The following is an 11269-nucleotide window of genomic DNA, read 5'->3' on the forward strand; positions in this document are numbered from 1 at the left end:
GTTTTCACTATGTTTTGAAGCTGGTGGGCTCTATCGTATTACTATTATCCGGCGCTTTAACCCTTGGGTGTTACGACTTCCAGCTCATGTTAAGACCTTAGCGAGTAGTTGTCTATGTTCCTTCCTGGAAGAATTTACAGCTACCTCTGAGTAGTTCTCTTTTCCACCTTACGTCTTCAGTGAAGCGTATTTCTTAGTTCGTGAGACCTATTTGGCAAGGCTCTATAAGTGCAGTCGTGGTTACACAATAACTTCCACTTTTTGTTTAATTCAGTGAAACATTTATGTTTGGTGTTTGTTAAAACACCTGCTAAAATGGTGCGAGAGCGTTTCGTGTCGGCGACTTTTTGCCGCGTGCGCCTGGCTTGCTTGCGGCCGCGAGGACGTCTCTCGATCATATCCTAGCGCGGCTTGCTATTTGTTTGCAGTCTTGTGTCGTCTGTGTGCGCTAAAGTTGAGTACCTTATGTTACCTGATTTGCACCGTAAATGAAATCTCACTGTCTGCCAAGAGGCCTTCATTAACTGACTTCACACAGGGAATTTTCCCTTTAATGTTGTTCGGTTTAATATATAGTGCCACCTTGTTCTAAATTTTATTGTAAAATTCGATTAAACCTTTTGGGTAAGCTGTAAGAGCGAATTGTTACATGTTGTTAACTAGTTAATATTTATCTTTTGCGGGTCTGCCTAATGCGTCGGATTTGAGGTCGCATGAAGAAATATGTTAGGACTCTGTTTTAATTATTTTTATTGGTAGGTTTATTTAATTTTTTTAAATTTAAATTTGGTTAAAGTCTTATTTCCTTGTATCTTGTTTGAGATCATTGTTATTGTAATTCAGAGACTGTGTCTTTCATCATTCAGAATGACTTCTAGTCTGTAAATTGAACATGGCAAATTATCTTGGAATTTTCCTACCTTTTTTCCTTAAAGGGAACGTGTTTTTATTTTATCAAATAAGTGTTTGTTGTCAAAGAATAAATGAGGTTTGTTAAAGGGGCCTAGTCCTTCCATGTCACTTCCCTGATACTGGTAAATCCCTCTTTCAATGTACAAGACAGTAGCCCCCTGAACATTCGACCATCTTCGCCGTTTTCGAGGTACATATCACAGGCCTTGAGTAATAATAATCTTCCCTTTTTCAAAGCCGCTTATCGCAATGGATTTCGCCACTTACAGTACATATCTTCGCTCGGATGTCCCCCGTCCGTGTCTGTTACCGTCTTATGTGCCCGCAACGTCATCAGGGGGCACACACCGTCACGGTGGGCAGCGGTAATAGGTTTCAGTTTTTCAGTGCACACTGCTGTTCACAAAATTGTCCCTCGACTAGAGGTATTGATTAATTACGCCAGACACTTTGAGTATTTGTTATAAAGAAGATAGTCTTCGCTAAAAATCAACTGTGGTGCATATTATTGCTTTTGTGTCATATAAAGAGCCATTACTGGTCATTTTTCCACTGTTTTCGGTTTCACTGAAACCTCATGTCATTTCAAGCGTGTGTGCCAATTTTTATCTCTCTGCCTACGTTATTCCGTAAAGTATCCAATTTTCTAATGTTGACGGATTTTCGGTCAACTTCGTATAATGTATCACGACCGAACTCAGCTTTAGATCTGAATAAAGTGAAGCTAAGATTACATCATACGCTGTTCGATTATTTCATAGTGATGCGACTGTTGTATGTTCGAGTCTTGCGTTGACAAAGAAAAAATAATAATAAAATGAAATGCACATTTGTGGCTATTAAGATAACTGCGGCGGGCAGTATGTCTTTTTCTGGAATCTTTTTACAACTGTGGCACAACATTTGAAAAATGGATCTACAGTCTTAATCGTTGATAGTTGAAAGAATTGTAACCGAATGCAACCGAGAGAATCAGAATGCCGGGCCCTCACATACCCTTCCGGGATGTATGAGAAAGATTTCTATCATCCGGTACCGGTAGATGCGCTCGTTCACAGAGAGAGGCGAATGATAAACCCACTACAGGTACGTGCCGCCCCCCACCCCCCTCCAGCGGTAAGTAATTTCGCCCTCTGCTCCGGGATCAGAACAGAGCGGAAACCAATACTCTGTGCAGAATCAGTGTCCGCCCTCTCTGCTTCCAGATATATGGCATCTTAAAGGGGAGGAACGGAGAGCCTGAGGCAAGGGTGCCGCGAGAGGAAAATTAAGATTGAGCTTATAGATATGGAACCTAGAGTCTGAGAATTTGTTCTTCCCTGACTATCTGTCAAAGTCCCTGCCTACGTAAAGAAGTCTTACAATTTCTAGAAACAAGCATAAATATTAATGGTTACTGTCAAAAGCGCTCAGAAATGAATGAAAATGAAACACTTGCTGCTAGCATCCATTGATTGTCCAAATTTCTTTGACTCCAAGGAAAGTTCACAGTCTCTACATGTTCATAAATAATGTCATCAAGTTTGAGTGATAGATTCTCTTGCTGCTTTAGATACACATTACTAAAAGCGTGATAATAACTTCTAATTACAGATTTTCTCTTTTTGAGGGCGTGATTCTATAGTCCTGTGATGTAAGACAAACTTTTGTATTACTTGATAACGCTGTTGTCTGCAGAAGTAACAGGAGAAGAAGCTAACCCATCTCCCAGCTTAATTCTCTATATATTACGAATACGATGGTTGCGGGACCTTGCGTGCCACGTATGTAGGCCACTGTGTATTTTTGTTATGTAATCCGGTTTTATTAGGTAATGTTCCACAGACAAGTTAGCTCCATCATGTTATCACTAAAGTCTTACACGGAATACACTTTCCTTATTGACAGAAGCCATTATATAACTGCCGTTTGGAACGACAGTAGGAAAGAATCATTAACAACACAGTCTGAGGTTTATCACTGTACTCTACGATACCGCAGATTTTCATTTTCAATATTGGTGCTCAGCGAACGTTGCAGAGAGAGAAGTGAATCACGTCACGCTAGTTAGTTATTGCCTAGCAACTAGACAAAATGAGTTATCGCGTTTTTTGTGATACAGCTATAAATACGACTTCGCAGGTTGAACTTCCCACAGATATGCTCTGATCATCTGCAAAACAACGTGTTTGAGAAACGGTACTACATTAGATTACTGAGGTTAAAATGGAATCTGAAAATTAGAATTTTGACGATTTAAATAGTGTAACTATCGAGAGTGTTGCGATTTCAGCGTCCACATCTTGTTCTGCTGCTTGTTCGTGATAGTTTCCGGAGTCTCGTCAATTATAAGACAGTACATCTAAGGATGTTGACAGGCTCAAACTTCAACGAACCAATGAGGATAGCTACTGAAGGTAGTATATCGTCTTATCACTATTGCTAATTCTTGTGCTTTGGTTATCCACAATATTTAAGAAGGCGTTTGGGCATTTGAAATTTTTCAGAGGAAGTGTGTGACCCTACCCCCGGAGCCTCGAGTCCTCCCTCGGACATGGGTGCGTGTGTTGTTCTTAGCATCAGTTGGTTTAAGTTAGTTTAAGTTATGTATAAGTCTAGGGACCGATGACCTCAGCAGATTGGTCCCTCAGGAATTCACTCACATTTGAACTATTTTGTTGTTGTTGTGTATGATGTCACATTTCTATTTCACCATAAAGCGGCTTTTTTAAAAGCTGTCTTTAGACCGTAAACAATTACCAAGAAGGACAGGATTCTATTGCTATCACATTAGCGACACTGCAGTCCGAAAAAACCACTAGTCATTTAGTTGTAGAATTTTGGCTAATGTATCATTTACATTCTCCAATACTCCAATACTAAATTGGAGATCCCTTGATGCCTCGAGGGTATTGGAGGGCAGCGTGGAGTGTAAAAATCGTAGAGGGAGACCGAGAGATGAATACACTAAACGGATTCAGAATGATGTAGGTTGCAGTAGGTACTGGGAGATGAAGAATGGAGAGCTGCATCAAACCATTCTGTGGGCTGAAGACAACAACAACATCATTTACATTAAATCCTTGACATTTTCAGGTGATCTTACAGTCTTCTCAATAGCATAAAGCAGTCCAGTACCTAAAGAAATTGCACCATCTAGTAGAAAAATTAGGACTCTAAATTTCCGGTGGAAACATCCATTCCTTATGGAAGGGGCCAAATCTAGTTTCAGGCGTCAACACAGAATTACTTGCATCTCATAGATATTCCAGATGAATCGATTTAAGGATCCAGGCGAAATTATTGGATAAAAAATGTAGAGAGGCATGAATGCAAATTTCTTAGGAAAATATAAAGACCAAAGTCAGATGTTGCGAAATTTATCAGACAGCCCAGGAATCCACACATATCCCCAGGAAACGAGGACTAATTGTATAGTGACATATATAAGCCATACGTGACCAAACTAGAAATTGTAATTTTTTCCTACAGAACTATTGCTAAAATAAAACAACGAAGAGTTCAAGGACATTGATATTTATAAAAATACTGGTTCAAGTTAGACAAATTCAGAAGTATGTTAACATACACAAATCTGTAGGGAAGCGACAGACATCACAGTAGTTGCCGTTTATTTCGCTGCTAGTCTTGCGGACGATGAAGAGAAGAAAGACTATACGTTGAAGTAAAAGAAACTGTTCAGTTCATTATGGGAGACGGTAATGTACTATTATGTATGGGAACTGCAATTCAATACTAGGAAAATGACGATAATGAAGAATACTGGGGGAGCATGAAGTGGTATTGAGGACTTTTTACATTGAGCACGGTTTCACCGTTACCTACAATTCGCATATGATTCACGCAAGACGGATGCGCACTAACTTGAAAGAAAAGCTGGGTTGTTAAAAAGGAGATATGGGACGATATACTGCGAGAAGAATCTGATAGAACACGTAAGACTTAAGCTGTAACAAAACACCTGGAATACAGGACACACTCACAAACATACCGAGATCACTGGGAGAATATAGTTTCACAGAACTATTCCACCTTGTATAGAAGAAACTAAAATATTTCTAGTAAATTTTTTATTCTTTTAAGGTGTAAATCATGAGTTACGCGCGTTCGGTGAATTGCGATGAGCAGAGTATCCACAAAAAAATGCAGAACAAACGATTTTGTGTTGTCCTTATACTATGTGTACTTATTTGTTGTTTAGAAGTGCCAAGGTATGTAAACGTGTCGAAGTACATAAATAAACTGTCAAAACTATACTGACCTATAAAATTCGTTTAGTATAAGCAGTATGTCCTGCAGTAGCGACGAAAGAAGGGAACCAGCGGAAAAGCACCTAAAGGCGAATATGTTCCTTTCTCAAAGTCTCTGACAGGAAAACGGGAAACCAGCTGCCTCACCCCTGTTCTCACTCCTCCTTCCTCACCAAAAATTTTGGCATTTGAACATATTCGCACTTCTTTGCCTTCAAAGAGCGTAACAGAGAGACAGTCACGGTGGAAGAGAGAGGGGACGGTGCCAGCGGGAGAGGAAGTGAGAGAAGACATTGATGATAGGGGAGAAAAAGTGGCTATGAAAGAAAAGAAAGATGTATGAAGACAACAGCAGTGGCAGCCAAAGAGGAGATAGTGATGCTCACTGCAATAGAATGGTAGTAAAAGGGAAAGAGGGATTGATGAAGATAGTAGTAGTGAGAGAATAAGAGGAGACAGTGAAAATAAAAAAAAGTACAGGTGAATGACTACCATAATTAGGGTTCCTTGTTCTGGACCCTCTCAAACCGGCGAACTTAAACATGTAGGTAGAGGGAGAGGACGCCTTTTAGACCGAAAGCGTAAAACGTGGGTAGAGGGGGAAAAAATAAGTTGGACCCTCGTATAATTGCTGAGCTGTTAAAGTGTGGTGGAGACAGTGGCTGTAGGAAGGAGAGCCAGAAGGATACAGTGGAAATGAGAGAAAAGTTCTTCTCAGATTACTTTAAAGAGGTACATATGCGTCCCTTTCGTACTCTGACGATGACATTTTTCCGCTGGTTCTCTATAGTTGATATGTATTCTGTAACGTCTTTTGAACACATAATTCATTGCGTTCAGATAGTCTTTCATGTCCCCCTGACAGAACTAAATTAGCGTCATCAAATACCAAAGTTTTTAATTTTTCAGATCATTATACAGACTGAATAACGTAGGGTTTAGGCTATAACACAAACTCATTCGATTGTGTAGGAGTTGGAAATAAAAGTTCGCTCCCTGAATTTATCTCTGTAATCTTCACAACTTCAAAGAGGGTATCCAACGGAATAGATCAACACCTTTCTCTACATCTACCAATGCTATGAAGGTAATTACAATCTTTCTTCTCCTATACAACGTATGGTTCTGTACTGCCCTCTGTTTCTACATTTCTCTGCCAGTAATACTGATCTTTCAAGATGGCAGATTATACCGGTCGTTCCATATTCCTGTAAATAATTCGAGTCAATGTTTGGCGAACATGATTTATTCAAATGCTAGTGTAATTTTTAAATCTGTCTACTTTGAAATTGCAATAATTTCATTCTGAGGGTATTTGCCCAGTCTCATGTATGAAAACCTGGGCTGTATACAATAATTGGCGGAAAGTTGATTACTTCGAGAACTTGTGCAGTAAAGTTTCAGTAAAATCACATAAATGAGATATTTCAGTTACATGCAATATGACATTTTTAGGTAAACCATTGTTTTCAAATTAAAGTCAGCCAAGTGATCGTTGAGTTTACCTGGCTGCTTCTGATTCAAAAATTTTCCTCGAAATGACTGCTCTTTAGCACCACACAGAGGACACATGTAACTGAAGGAAGGTCATTGATGTACACAATCATTGTCCAGGCATCTTACGGAAACTGATTCTGTGTCATCGATGAGTGGAAAGCTGCTGGCAACAGCACTTCCACCACAATTTCTGAAACTTGGTTACTTGCAGGAGGAACCTCCTGGATTCGACCAGCCTCGTGCAGTTGGGACTACCCTGAACCCTATCCGAAAGGACCGTGGATGACATCCGCTGTCCGCAACTGGCTACTATCTACAGCACCATCTTGTGCCTGTGGTGTGAAACGACAGACAATCGTTCATGTTGTATCAGCATGTCCCGCTCGTTCTTACTGGGATCCTTTCGAAGATCTCCTAACCGCGACGAGTGGTGTGATAAACAATACAAAAGACCTTGACATTCGTCTGTAGCTGTTGTCATTTGTGTCGCATTATGCTGGAGAGCTTTGGTGTAATGCTGACATGTAGTAGTTTAGTAATCTTTGTGTATGTATAGCTGTTCTTGTGACGCAGGAACTTATAATTTATGTCACACGATAAATAAAGGAATAAATGTTTCAGATGTATCTACAGTAACGACGTATTTTTAAAATTGTATTTTTTGTCCAAAGTTTTATTCCTAAAATTTTGTGAGTGGCTACTTACCATTGTTTATTTGCAAACTGAGTGTGCTTAACACGGGCTAGCATCGACTTGCCACTATTTAATTTCTGGGCGAGTTATCGAATCTTTCCTGCGAAACCTCTCGAAAATACAAATTTTAAACCTCCGATATGCTTTAGTTTTTGATTCTAAGATGATCATTAATAATTTTTGTTGCAATAAGATATAACAACCTCTAAAATTAATCTATGGATCAGCACAATGTAAAACTGATTTTAACGTGCACCGTACTACAACACATATACGGTGTTTAAGAGGGCGCCTTACTTACTGTCTTCACCCTATCATGTATATTCAGGTAAACTGTGGTAAACGACGCCATTTAACATTGATGACGTGCTTGAATTCTCTTTTATATTATTAGCAACAATTTTCGATGGACATTTATATTGAGGAACTTACTTAGGGCCTTTATCTGAAAAAAAAAAATGTTCAAATGTGTGTGAAACCTTATGGGACTTAACTGCAAAGGTCATCAGTCCCTAAGCTTACACACTATTTAACCTAAATTAACCTAAGGACAAACACACACACACCCATGAGGACTCGAACCTCCGCCGGGACCAGCAGAGCAGTCCACGACTGCACCCCCCTAGACCACTCGGCTAATCCCGCGCGAGCTTTATCTGAACAGTACCCACATCATTAGCAGGTTCATAAAAATGGGTCTGAAATGAATTTTCACGGCACGGAGGCAGCACGAGTTCTTCATTTTTGCTTCATACCATCTTATGCATTCATACAAAGTTGCCGTTAATGGAGAAATGAAATTAGAGATGAAGCTCCCATTTCTCGGTTTGTCGTGGAACTGTCGACAAAAATGAATTTGCAGCCTTTCAGGTTTACAAAATTTTTGACTGCTATTTTTTCTTTCCAGGCTTTCCGCCCTTTTATTGGCACTCCAGTAACATTTCGGGCGTGTTTGAATGGGCATGAAGAGCCCATTGCACACACAGAGAGAGAGAGCGCATCAGAGAGTTAAACGGTGAAAAAAAGCTGATTAAACACATAATTTTGTGACCTAACCATCGAGATGACCCTACAACCCTTGCCATGTGTTTACTACATACGTTAAAACGACATTTATGGCTCAGGTAGGATATTATGTGCAAATTTTAAGTGGGTATGTAACGTAACTTAGAAGCCCTGGATCTAGTAACGGATATTAATATCGAAAAATGTCAAGATTTGGCGAAAACATCATTGTAAGATTATCTGGTACACATTTCGACGACTTGCTGTGAATAGAAATTATAGAAGTGGCCATGCCCACAGTTGGTACTTTTGGTACCCAAAAATCACGGATTTTCCTGGTTTTTCTCAGGAACTACCCATAAACAAATTGAGCTTTCAAATGGTTCAAATGGCTCTGAGCACTATGGGACTGAACATCTTAGGTCATCAGTCCACTAGAACTTAGAACTACTTAAACCTAACTAAGGACATCACACACATCCACGCCCGAGGCAGGATTCGAACCTGCGACCGCAGCAATCTCACGGTTCCGGACTGCAGCGCCTAGAACCGCACGGCCACCACGGCCGGCATTGCGCTTTCATAAGCCGCCTCAGGTCCACCGTAAACTGCATCCCATGCGACAGCCGACTTGCTCAGTTTGCATGAGCTGCAAGAAGTACGTGATTTTTAAATTTTAGTCTTGTTCTGTAGAATGGCTACAGTACGCTCATTTATCCAAAACACTTAAATGTCATCTCAGTGAGCAATAGAATCCGAGATATGACCCTCTAAGAAATAATATTTTCACGCGCGGCGTTTTGGAACAAGAAGCTTTCTTTAATAGTTATCCACAGCTAACAAATATTTGGAAAATGTCATTTTTGTGTGCCAACAGCTGTACAGTTTTATTTATTCTTTACCGATTTCGGTACTGAGTACTATCTTCATAGGAAATAATAGTGTACGTCAACTGGTCAAAATACACTTCTGCCAGATATGGTGACATCACTATCGTGCACGAACCGGTAAAGGTAACAGCGTCTACGATCAGTCGGCTGAAGATGAGAGAATCAGATTTGTAAATGAGACAAAGAAAGTAATTTTGTTACTTGGACAGTAAAATAACTGACTATAGCCGAAGCAGACACAACGTAAACTGCACAACAAGAGGAAGACATTTTCTGATGAGGAGAAGTTTTTTTAATGAAGGTGTTTGCAGCTGTGCACGGAAGTTAAACGTGGACGACCAACAGATCTGATAAGATTCATGTCAATAGCTTCGGTGTCCCGAGTAATCAACCACCTAAGAATTTAATTTCCTTTGGATCTGTGAGCTCGATTTCTTTAACTTAGAGAGCAACCACTCTCTTAAATTTACCGCACTGCCTTCTGGGTTGAGTCACAGACCGACGAAGGCATAGTGGAAGTTTGTCAGCTCACGAAACGACAGAAACATTAGATGGTCTGAACATCTCTTCCACAATACGGCCTCCTATTTTAGAATGCTAAAGACTAGATGAAACGAACAGATAAAAAAATGAAGCTTTACTAGATCGTATATATTTCAAAACGTGACTAAAAGTAAGGAGCTATTGAGAGGACAGTTCCTGAGGCATCAATGAACGTAGGTAGTATGGAGGATGGCGTAAGCTTGGGCAGTTGCAGAGAGGAAACAGCTTACTCACAAAATACCTGCATGGAAAGATGCATCAGACAAGGCTTCGGACTGAAGATAACAACAGTAGGAAACGAATGGAGACACTAAAAAGTTACAATACATTTCTCCGTTCGAAGCAATGGACCATCTAAAAGTGAATAAAGAAATACAGTGTTTGTCACTGGACTAACAATTTTAAGTCAACATATTAAACACCTCCTCCCCCACAGGCCATGAAGGCCCAAAGGTACCGACTGGCCGCCGTGTCATCCTTAGCCTATAGGTTTCACTGGATGCGGATACCGAGGACCATGTGGTCAGCACACCGTTCTCCCGGCTGTATGTCAGTTTCCGAGACCGGAGCTGCTACTTCTCAATCAAGTAGCTCCTCAGTTTGCCTCACTAGGGCTGAGTGCACCACGCTTGCCAACAGCGCTCGGCAGACCGGATGGTCACCCATTCAAGTCCTAGCCCAGCTCAACAGCACTTAACTTCGGTGATCTGACGGGAACCGGTGTTACCACTGCGGCAAGGCCGTGGGCTATTAAACACCTGCTGTACGATGTTTAGGAAATGGCAATACACAATGATTCTACAGAGGAAAGGACCCAATAATAGTAAATATCGGAACACAGCAACCAAACAATGCTTCCTCATATTTTCTTTCCTCCCGCAAGCTACTGTCCCTCCCTTAATCCTCCCCCAGATGGAAAGGCAAGACGTTTACTAATAAGATCACAGAAATACCACCCTTCTTCCTAAATAATCGCATCCATGTCAACGCCACACACATCCCCGAAACACATATGTAACAATGGTGTGCAAGGAGTTTAAGCTATCAAGTCTCAATTAAAAAGAAGGACGCATTGAGACCGACTGTCATACTAAGTGACTGCACCCACAAGTCCCGCAAGTGGTACCAGAAGCTGGCGAAGTTTACCGTCTATTGAAGAACAAGTCCAGCACAGCATATAGTGAGACATAAGCAACCGAGATCCAGTCAGTCCGGCAAAAGCTGCTATTGACCGACACACAGTCCATACCCGAAGTAAAAATCTGTTTCCAAATCGCATTTACATTATATCTTTCGTATACTAACCGCGATTATGAGTGGGATGAAAAATGCTGCTTTGACAGGAAAACATTGAAAAACTGTCTGGCTCACATTAAAATGTCTTACATTTAACAGCTGAAACCGATATCGCTGAAAGAAATATCAGAATTAAGTTTTGTTTCTGAGGAAATGATAGCAGAAATAAGACAAAATGATTTT

General features: G+C 40.5%; 1 pseudogene; it reads right to left on the reverse strand.

Moving 5' to 3' along the window:
* Positions 1-10420: 10420 nt before the first annotated feature.
* On the reverse strand, positions 10421-10538 carry LOC126458712 (5S ribosomal RNA; annotated as a pseudogene).
* Between the last annotated feature and the right edge of the window lie 731 nt (positions 10539-11269).

This window comes from Schistocerca serialis, chromosome 2, assembly GCF_023864345.2.
Source record: "Schistocerca serialis cubense isolate TAMUIC-IGC-003099 chromosome 2, iqSchSeri2.2, whole genome shotgun sequence".
In the NCBI taxonomy this organism is placed as follows: Eukaryota; Metazoa; Arthropoda; class Insecta; order Orthoptera; family Acrididae; genus Schistocerca; species Schistocerca serialis.